The sequence below is a fragment of the Heloderma suspectum genome, chromosome 2 (genome assembly GCF_057233095.1).
Source record: "Heloderma suspectum isolate Gila_16-S chromosome 2, 16-S_ref, whole genome shotgun sequence".
Classification (NCBI taxonomy): Eukaryota; Metazoa; Chordata; class Lepidosauria; order Squamata; family Helodermatidae; genus Heloderma; species Heloderma suspectum.
In genome coordinates, this window is record NC_139459.1 from 382,083,957 (window position 1) to 382,093,995 (window position 10,039).

Consider the following 10,039-nt stretch of genomic DNA (forward strand, 5'->3'; position numbering starts at 1 on the left):
TCTTTCCTTGGGAGGAGGCTGGTCAGTTGCAGTGTTGGTCTGGGGGAGGTGATGATTCCCCACTGGAAGGATTGGTGGGGAAGATCTCCAGGCAGAGAAATGGGGAAAGGGTGGGTGGGCCTATGGTGGCGATGGCTCAGTGCCTTGTTTGCATTAGATCCCAGGATGCTCTGCCCCATTTCTGGAGACAAAGGAGCACAGGTAGGAGCTCAAGGGCTTGCAAAGGAGCTCAAGGGCTTGCAAAGACCCCTTAATTTGGATGGGCTTGGAAAGGCCTGTGTCTGAAACACTGGAGAACTGCTGCTACTCACAGCAGACAATCCTAGCTGTCGGACTCCATCAAGTACGGTTGCTGAGACATACAACCCCTATTTATTGATTTTCATTGATTAGTTGTAGAGCATATTCTTCGCATGCAGAATAGCCCAGGATTAGTCTGTGCATCTCGAGTTGAAAGGGTCATGGCTGACAGGGCTGGGAAAGGCCCTTCTCAGCTTTGGCCATTGGGGAGGAAACTGATGGGTCTGTAGCCTGGTTGGCCAATCATTCCAGTGGCTTTTCCAAATCCATTGCCAGAGAAGAGAGGGAGAACTCCATTCCCTCAAGCTAACTCAGGAAGGGACTGAGTTAGAGGCTCTTCATTATGATGGTCATGAGGAGAAAGCGGAAAGGGTGAAACTTTGTCTTTGTATCATCAACTTTATTAAACAAATATGTGGGATCCCTAAAACAATGGCTTCATTGGGCTCCACAAGCATTCACGATGCAGGATCACAGTTTCTATGTTATACCGAATTCTTCCTCTGGATGAATTTAAAAAAAAAAAAATTGAAAGAAAAATGTTTTCTGGTGTGGGGGCATGGTGTCAATGTGTTGGCCTGTGGTGTTTCTTGATAGTTGGGGGTTGTGCATAACACAAAAAAGTATTTGTCTGGATGATCTCAGAGGAGGGAGAACAATTCAAGGGTGCCTTATCAATGCTTTTATTCTTAATGAGGTAATGTAGCACCTCTGTTTTGTTCAGGAACAGAATTAAACCAAGAAATTGTCCCTATCTTCCTTCCTTCCTTCCTTCCTTCCTTCCTTCCTTCCTTCCTTCCTTCCCTTTATATCTCACCTTTGAGGATAAACTCCTTCCAAGGCAGCTTACAAGTAGGGATGTTGGAAAGTCACTTTTCATTTCGATTCATGGCATCTGTGGTGGGGGGGAGGCTCTCCGCACCTCCTCCCAAAATCTTAACCCGGCCGGCTCCGCTCCGCAGTGACTCTGAGGAGTCACTGGCCGGGTGCATTCACAGGTGTGTGGAGCCTGTGGACGCAAGTGGCGGTGGCTATGGCGGCCGTCATTTGCGTTCCTGTTTTTTTGCCATGATAGGTTACATAAATACGGGTGCATTCACAGGCCTGCAAAATGTGATGGCCTGCAGATGCAAGTGGCTGCTAGCGTAGTGGCCATTTGCGTCTTTTTGCTGTGCTGTGATAGGCTAAGTAAATATTTACGTAGCCATCATGGCAAAAAAGTGGTAAGCAAATGATGGCCACCGTAGCCGCCATCAATTGCATCCCTGTATTTTGCCGTGATAGGCTACGTAAATATTTACATAGCCTATCATGGAAAAAAAAGGGGCGCAAATGGTGTAGGCGGAATTCTCTAACATCCCTACTTACAAGACAGATGAAATGCTAGGGCTGTGCACAGATCCCTTGACCCACTCCAGAGGCTGATGTGGACCTTCCGAATTGGCCCTGACCTGAAATCCAATGCAGACACCTGAAACACCTTTCACATGCAGCCATGTGAGCCCAGCACCCACCAGCCAGCATGCCCCTGCTCGAGCAGCTGGGCAGGTGGGACTGCAGATCAGGCCGAAGCAGCCCAAAGCAGCCCAAATTGTTACAGGTGTGGTCCAACCCACTTTGGAATGCTTCGGGATGCTCCCAACCCACTCCACCACTGGACCGCTTTGGCTGGAATCGCACCAGTCCACTTCATCATTCAGACCAAGGAGGTGCACAGCCCTAGAGATGAATTAATACAAACCACTGTGAAAGAATATTAAAAATACCAACTCATAACGATCCATTCCAAAGGGCAATTGATGGTCACAGGCCCTATAAGAGAAAGGAGGGACAGTCCAGCTGAAGCAGGGTCCTGAGGGGTTCTTGATCCACCTTCTGTTCTGTCTCCAAATGAAGAAATATGTTTGAGTAATGCATTTGATGGTCATCCCAACAGTGATGGAAGTTGATTTGGGAAGGGTCTGGTGGCCTTGAGGAAAATGGATGGTCCTTCAGGCGTTCCAGCAAAAGGATTGGCAACTTAGTTTGCACAATTAGCTCAGGCTCTGGAGCCAGGTCAGAATCAGCAGAGAGACTGTGTTGGCTCCTTTTGTCACCTGATTCCTGCTGGGTTAGAGACTCGAGTGATCCTGTCTGGCCCCCTGCTGTGGTGGTGATGCTACTGTAACACAGGTGAGACCAAGCCAGCAGTTCCCTCCCCTTGCCAGGCTTGCTGGCAAAATGAGTAAGGTGCTGGGGCCCAGCCACTTGGGTTCCTCTTTCGAGAATAGTCCTGGAGGCTTCCAGAACCTCCTAATCCATAGCTTTTTTAAACAACAGACCATGGGCCTCAATAGTTCTTCTTTCTCTCCTCAACTATTAAAGATGCAGACACTTCTCCATTCTTCATTTCTAGAGTGATGTGACCCCAATGGAAAAGCTTACTTTTTTGAGAGAGAGAGAAAGAGAGAGAGAGAGAGCTCCTTCTTCTTGCAAGGAATGCTTAGGGAAGGTGGAGAATTTCTCCCCGAATCTTCGGGAGGCCGAGCGCCGATGTGTTCGGCCCCCTGAAGTTGGTTGGGAAATTCTCCACAGGCCCCCCGCCCCCCCCGGGACGGGACTTACCTTCGGCAAATGTCCCTCTGGGCGGTGGGTCCCGGGAGCGGTTCGGCAGCGGTTCGTCCCGGGCGGGGGCGGCGTCTGGTCTCCCGACCAGCTGCCGCTGCCACCATTGCAAAAAAAAAACCCTAAAGTAAAAAACAAACAAACACCCATGATAGGCTATGTAACGATTTACGTAGCCTATCATGGCTAGATTTCCAATGTCAACCGTGATAGGCTACATAAATCGTCACGTAGCCTATCACAGGTGACCTTGGAAAAAAAAAAAAGCACGTACGCAAATGGCGGCACCCATGGGGCGCCGCCATTTGCGTTCCTTATTTTGGCAAGTCTAGTCTACGTAAAGATTTACGTAGACTACGGTGAAAATAAGGGCACGCTATTTGCGTTGCCCTTATTTTCGCCATAGTCTATGTAAATCTTTACATAGACTAGACGTGCCAAAATAAGGAACGCAAATGGCGGCACCCCTTGGGCGCCGCCATTTGCGTACGCGCTTTTTTTTTCTAAAGTGACCCGTGATAGGCTACGTGACAATTTGCGTAGCCTATCATGGCTGACTTTGAAAATCTAGCTATGATAGGCTACGTAAATCGTCACGTAGCCTATCAGGGGGTCTTATTTTTTTTTTTTTACTTTTTTTTTCACGGCCGGGGAGATGGGGCGCTTCTCCCCGGTCTGAATTTTGGCAAGGCGCTGCGGGGCGCTTCCCCCCCAGCCTGAATTTCGGCTGGGCGAGGGGGGAAGCCTCCCCCCCTCACCTGAACTTTGAGGGGGAAAGCGAAGCGCCTCCCCCCCACCGCAAAGCCAAGCTGCGAAAAGGTAAGTGACTTTCGTACATCCCTAGGAATGCTGCCCAGTATTTCTGGATCTACCTGGATCCCACTGGAAACCAACAGGCTATGGATACATTCCATACTTGCCCCCAGCAGAACCCGTGGTCCTTATCTGTTTCAGGTTGGGGCAGAATTCGAGCCCATCCCCAATACTAAGGATCAGATGGCATGCTTGTTTTTCATCATAAGATGCTCCTTTGTATTCAGATCAGGTCTCAATAAAATAATGTAGCACTTGGGAAGAAAGATGCAGCCCAGTAAGCCAGCACTGGAGGCCAAGATAGAGAAGACCTGCAAGGCAACCATGTATTTGCCCTTTGTGCTCAGGTAGGAGGTCACAAAGGAAACCCAAACACTGCAAAAGACCAGCATGCTGAAGGTGATCAGTTTGGCTTCATTGAAGGCTGCAGGTAGCTTCCGGGCTAGGAAAGCCACCATGAAGCAGATGGCAGACAGGAAGCCCATGTAGCCAAGGGCAATATAGAACATCATCAGAGATCCTTCGTTGCATTGCAGGATGATCTGTCCAGGCTGAGAGTGCATGTCAGAGTCAGGGAAGGGTGGAGAGATGCCCAGCCAGATGGAGCAGATGACAACTTGGACACTAGAACAAGAAATTACGATGGAGTTTGCAAGACTCTTCCCAAGCCATCTCCTCACCTTGTTCCCTGGCTTTGTGGCCAGAAAGGCCAGCACCACAGTGATTGTTTTGGCCAACACAGAAGAGACAGCAACAGAGAAAATGATGCTAAAGGCCATTTGTCGGAGAAGGCAAGTCACTTTCTTTGGCAACCCAATGAATAGGAAGGAGGACCAGAAGGAAAGCAGGAGGGAGATCAGGAGAATGTAGGACAGGTCCCGGTTATTCGATTTGACTACTGGAGTCTCGAGGAATTTAATGAAGACTACTAAAACGAAACCTGTTGTTAGGGAGAAGAATAAGACCAAGGAAGTCAGAATGATCCCCAAAGTTTCGCAATAGGACAGAAAAGTTATATCCTTGGGGACACATTGAATTCGGTTCTTGTTTGGATGTTGATCTTCTGGGCACTTTTTGCAATGGTCTGCATCTGAAAAGAAGAAGAGTCACTTCAGCATGACTAACGTTAGGTGTACATCCATAACTGTTGGTGTTCTGTTACATTTTGAGCAAAGGTGGGGACATGGGAGAGGTCAGGAAACAATGTTTGCTCATAGAGGACCTGCTTTGTGTTCAGACGATACAATCTGTGGCCATATCACAAAAGCAGGATCTCAGGCAGTGAGAGATTACCAGGCTCCTGCAAATCAGATTACACAAAACTGAGCTTGATGAATTGATTTGGGATGAAGACATTTTCCTGTTTTGTTCAGATAGGGAATAGCAACTGTTTTTAGGGAAACAATGTCCAGGGTATGATCTACGTGGTTGTCCTATTTGAATCTTCAGAACAACCCTGTGCAGTATGCTAGGCAAAGTCATAACAAGTGGGCTAAGGCAGGAAGCCCTGTCTCTGAGCAGGGATTAGAACTTGGATCTCCCTAGTCCAAGCCCAACACTCCACCTGCATCATCAGTCTTGCTACTCCCAAGGGTGGTCTGTTAAGTTTCATAACTGCAGTATCAATCCTTCATAGAGTCTACTATTTCTTACCCTTTCATGGACAATTTTGCTAAAGGGGTTTAAAGGAGGATAAGAGTGAATTGACACTGGACTGGAGAGTGGTCTGATCAAGAGAGAGTTAGGTAATGTTGTGGAGCAGAGGTTTCCAACTTTTCCATCTTGAAATTGACACCATTTTCACATCCCCCTTTCTGCCAAGGAACACCTGCACGTCTGCCACAGAATCACAGCACATTGCAGAGGATTCTCTCTGTATAATCGAGGCTGGCCTATGTCAGTAATAACATCGCTGCCCTAGTCATGTAAATGCCAAGCTCTTTTTGTACGGTGTGCTTTAAGCCTGGGAAAAGAGGGTGCACTGTTTACAGTGGAGGCTGGTGGCTCTAATTTTGTTGGGGATGCGAATGCATTCTGAGTTTCAGTCAGAACCAGCGAGTTCTGGTTCTGAACTTTACAACCAGCCACTGTAAAGGAGCTATCGAGAGTGTTGAACTCTATCCCCAAAATACTTTCAGCACCTTGGATAGCTCTGTAGAGCTCGGGCTGGTTCTGATTGAACCCAAGGATGGATTCATGGGCTCACTGAAATTTTAGCCACCAGCCTCCTCATTTGTTTGGAAGACTTTCTTTGTATAATGTAGATAGCCCTGTGTCTTTACATTTGCGCCTGCCTTAATCATGTACTATCACCGCAGATGGTGACTGTAGCCATGAAATTAAAAGACGCTTGCTCCTTGGGAGGAAAGCTATGGCAAACCTAGACAGCATAGTAAGAAGCAGAGGCATCACCTTGCCGACAAAGGTACGTCTAATCAAAGCTATGGTTTTCCCAGTAGTAATGTATGGCTGTGAGAGCTGGACTATAAGGAAGGCTGAGCGCCGAAGAATTGATGCTTTCGAACTGTGGTGCTGGAGAAGGCTCTTACAAGTCCCCTGGACTGCAAGGAGGTCAGATCAGTCCATCCTAAAGGAAATCAACCCTGAGTGCTCATTGGAAGGACAGATACTGAAGCAGAAGCTCAAATATTTTGGCCACCTAATGCGAAGAGAAAACTCTCTGGAAAAGACCCTGATGCTAGGAAAGACTGAAGGCAAAAGGAGAAGGGGACGGCAGAGGATGAGATGGCTAGATAGCATCACCGATGCAATGAATATGAACCTGAGCACACTCCAGGAGAGAGCGCAGGACAGGAAGGCCTGGCGTGCGATGGCCCATGGGGTCATGAAGAGTCGGACACAACTGAATGACTGAACAAAAACAAATAATAATGTACAAAGCAGAGCAGGGGGTTGGGTGATTTATGGAATTAGCAGTGGGGAATAAAACACTGGAGCCAAGAAGGGAGAAAAGTTCAAAATGTCTTTAAAATCTTCATTGAAAACATCTGATTATTTAATTCATTTGTTTCTATGATTTTTGAGCCTTCCCTTCAGAAAAAAGTGTAAGGATGATTTACAAGCCAGAAAAAAAAAGATAGTATAAGAAGATCCATTCATCACAAATGTAAGAAAACAAACAAGAACAGCATCAAAATGCGGTAGAACAGAGAAAACCATCATTTAAAACCAGATTCACTCTATGTGCTGAAATAAAGACATCTTCACGGGGCGCTAGAATGGCATCACAGTTGAAGAGCCTTCCTGGGGAGGGTCATCTACTAGTGGGGTGCCTCAACCAAAATGGCCCTCTATCAAGTCACAGTCACTTCATTTCAGATGGCAGGAGGATCCAGAAGAGAGCCTCTGATTAGTGTGTAGGCAAAAAACAAACCCAAATGTTTGCTCTCTTTCCCAAAGGAACACCCGTTCCTCTGAAGTCACCCACCTTCCTGAGTGGAGATTGTCCCTTCTGCACAGGGAGCACAAGCATAGCAGCATGGTGGCTCTCCTTCCTGGACCTCCTTGGCATACCCAGGCTGACAGCTCTCGACACATCTGGAACGAGGCACAGTCTAGCGATAAAGAGAATGAACATCAAGGAAAAGGTGTTCGGAAAATTTGTGCCTATGGAAATGAATCTAAGTGTTTCGAAAGGACCCTTTGAGTTCTTTATTCGTAGTGACCTCAAGTGACCCCAGGATGCTCTTTGGACTGTTCATTTGTTTGTTTCAACATTTATATCTAGCATTTCTCTACATAAGTAGACTGAATGCAAAGTGCAAAACTGACAGGTAAGAAGTACAATAACAAAGTCAACTAAAATGCAAAATGGAACTAACAAAAGCAGTAAAACAGCAACGATAAAAAAGGGGAAGCGACATCATTAGACACCTCAAAGATATTAACGAGAGCTATATGAAGCCCCCCTGCTTTGCTTCATACCGATTCGGACCCAACCCACTTCTCTTTGGATACAGATTTGAACTGAGATTCGGGTATCCGAATTATTTGGCATTGAAGATTTCCCCATGACTTGCTTTGGAAAACAGAAATGGCCATAACTTTTCACTGTATCCACAGAATTGCATGAAATCTGGAGACCTGGCAGCCTCCTGGAGGGGATTTCACCCGCCAAATTTCAGACAGTTTAGCCTAGGGATGTCAGCGAATTCTGCCACGGATCCCAGTGAGGCCGAATGCCAGTGCATTTGTCCCCCATAAATCCATGGCAGAATGAAGCCCCCCAGCCCACCACCCCATGAAAAGTGCACAAAACAGAGCACTTATCTGGTGCCGTTCACGCTGCTTTGTGAATGGCGGCCACATCTGCGGCCACCATTCACCTCTCCATTTTTACGGTGATAGGCTACATAAATACCTGTTCCTGTTCTTTTGGCCGTGATAAGCTATGTAAGTATTTAGATATCCTATCACAGCTACTGCAGGGATGCCGTTTGCCTCCCTGTGGAGGCCGTGATAGCCTACGTAAGTACTTACGTAGCCTGTCACAGCAAAAGACAGGGGCACAAATGGTGGCCGCTATGCCATTTGCACTTAGGGTTACACTTACCTGGTTTCATCCAGGGACATCCGCAGTGGGGGGGGAGGTGCTCTGTCCCTCCCCCTGGAATCCTCAATGGGGGGGGAGGCGCTCTGTTCCTCCCCTCTGGAATCCTCGACTGGCCGGCTGTGCTCCACGGTGGCTCTGCAGAGCAGATGGCCAGGGCCAGGCCAGAGCCATCCGCAGCCAGATTTCCGGCCATGGAGGGCACTGGGTTAAAAAAAAAAAAAAGTTTATGCAAATGGTGGCGGCTGCAGCCGCCGCCATTTGCGTTCCTTATTTTTGGCCGTCTTAGTCTACGTAAATATTTACGTAAAGTATTACGACGAAAATAAAGGGGAATGCAAATAACGCCCGCTACGCTATTTGCATTCCCCTTTATTTTCACCGTAATAGTCTACGTAAATATTTACGTAGACTAAGACGGCCAAAAATAAGGAACACAAATGGGTTTTTTTTCTTTTTTTTTTAGCCTGCCATGATAGGCTACCTAAATACTTACATAGCCTATCACGGCCTCTGCAGGGACGCAAAATGCGTCCCTGCATTAGCCGTGATAGGCTACGTATATATGTACGTAGCTTATCACGGCATGAAAGAAGAAGCGACTGGTGGCTGCAGGGCGGCCGCCATTCGCAAGTTGGTGATGACAGGAGCAGGTAAGTGCTCCGTTAAATGCTATTTTCATGGGGTGGGGGCTTCGTGCCACCCAACATTTGTGGGATGGGGGAGGCAGGGGCTTCGTTCCACAACGGATTTCTCACTGAGATCCGTCGCAGAATTCTCTGACATCCCTATTTGCGCCCCTTTTTTTTAACGTGATAGGCTATGTAAATATTTACTTAGCCTATCATGGCAAAAAAACAGGTACGCAAATGGTGGCCATCGTAGCCACCACCATTTGTGTCCGCAGGCTCCACATGCCTGCAAATGCAGCCCAGTCATTTTTGTGCTAGGCACAGAGAAATTGTGCTGTTGTCAGAAACTCAAACCAAGGTCATAAAGGGATAATGAGGGAAGTTAGGTGTTTAAGTGGTGATTAGGAGGAGGTCACTTTTCCTAATCTCTGCTGTAGGTTCCTTTGAAGTACAAATAACCCCTCTCCCCTTTCTTATTCAGCTTCACAGTAGATGACCTCAGACTCTCTTTGGCTGAATGGAATACATATCACCTGGGGGGGGGGGGGAACAGGCCGGCAAATATTAAATATAAATATGATATCTTGATAATGTGTATAGTGCTTTGCCCACTGTATTTTGAATTGTAGACTTGTGTGTAGAGCTTGACCACAATACAAGTACACCTAGACACACACACAGAGAGAAACAAGAGCAAAAGAAAAGCAGATAGAGAACGAAGTACAAGCAAAGAAAATGGTGTTTTTTGTTTTGTTTTTTAGGGAAAAGATATAGTACTACTACTACTACTACTACTACACACACACACCAGATCTAGCCAATGAACTCTTCAACTCTGACAGCTCTCTCTCGCATCTAAGTCCCCTAAGAGCTCCGTCTCTTGCAATGAAACAAGCACAGGCTGATCTCTCCAATGCATGAAGTATCCCACCCCCACTGTCACTGACTGGAGACTGCTGGGTTAGGTTCAGCCCCAAGTTGGCAACCAGAGTGGCCATTCACCAAACCTCCCTTCCTCCTCCTCCCCCCTCCTCTGCCCTTCCCTGACCCTTCACAAGTTGATACATTTAGATGCAGAAGGCATGAGAAGAACTCGGAAATTCTGTGTTGGACGGAGCCA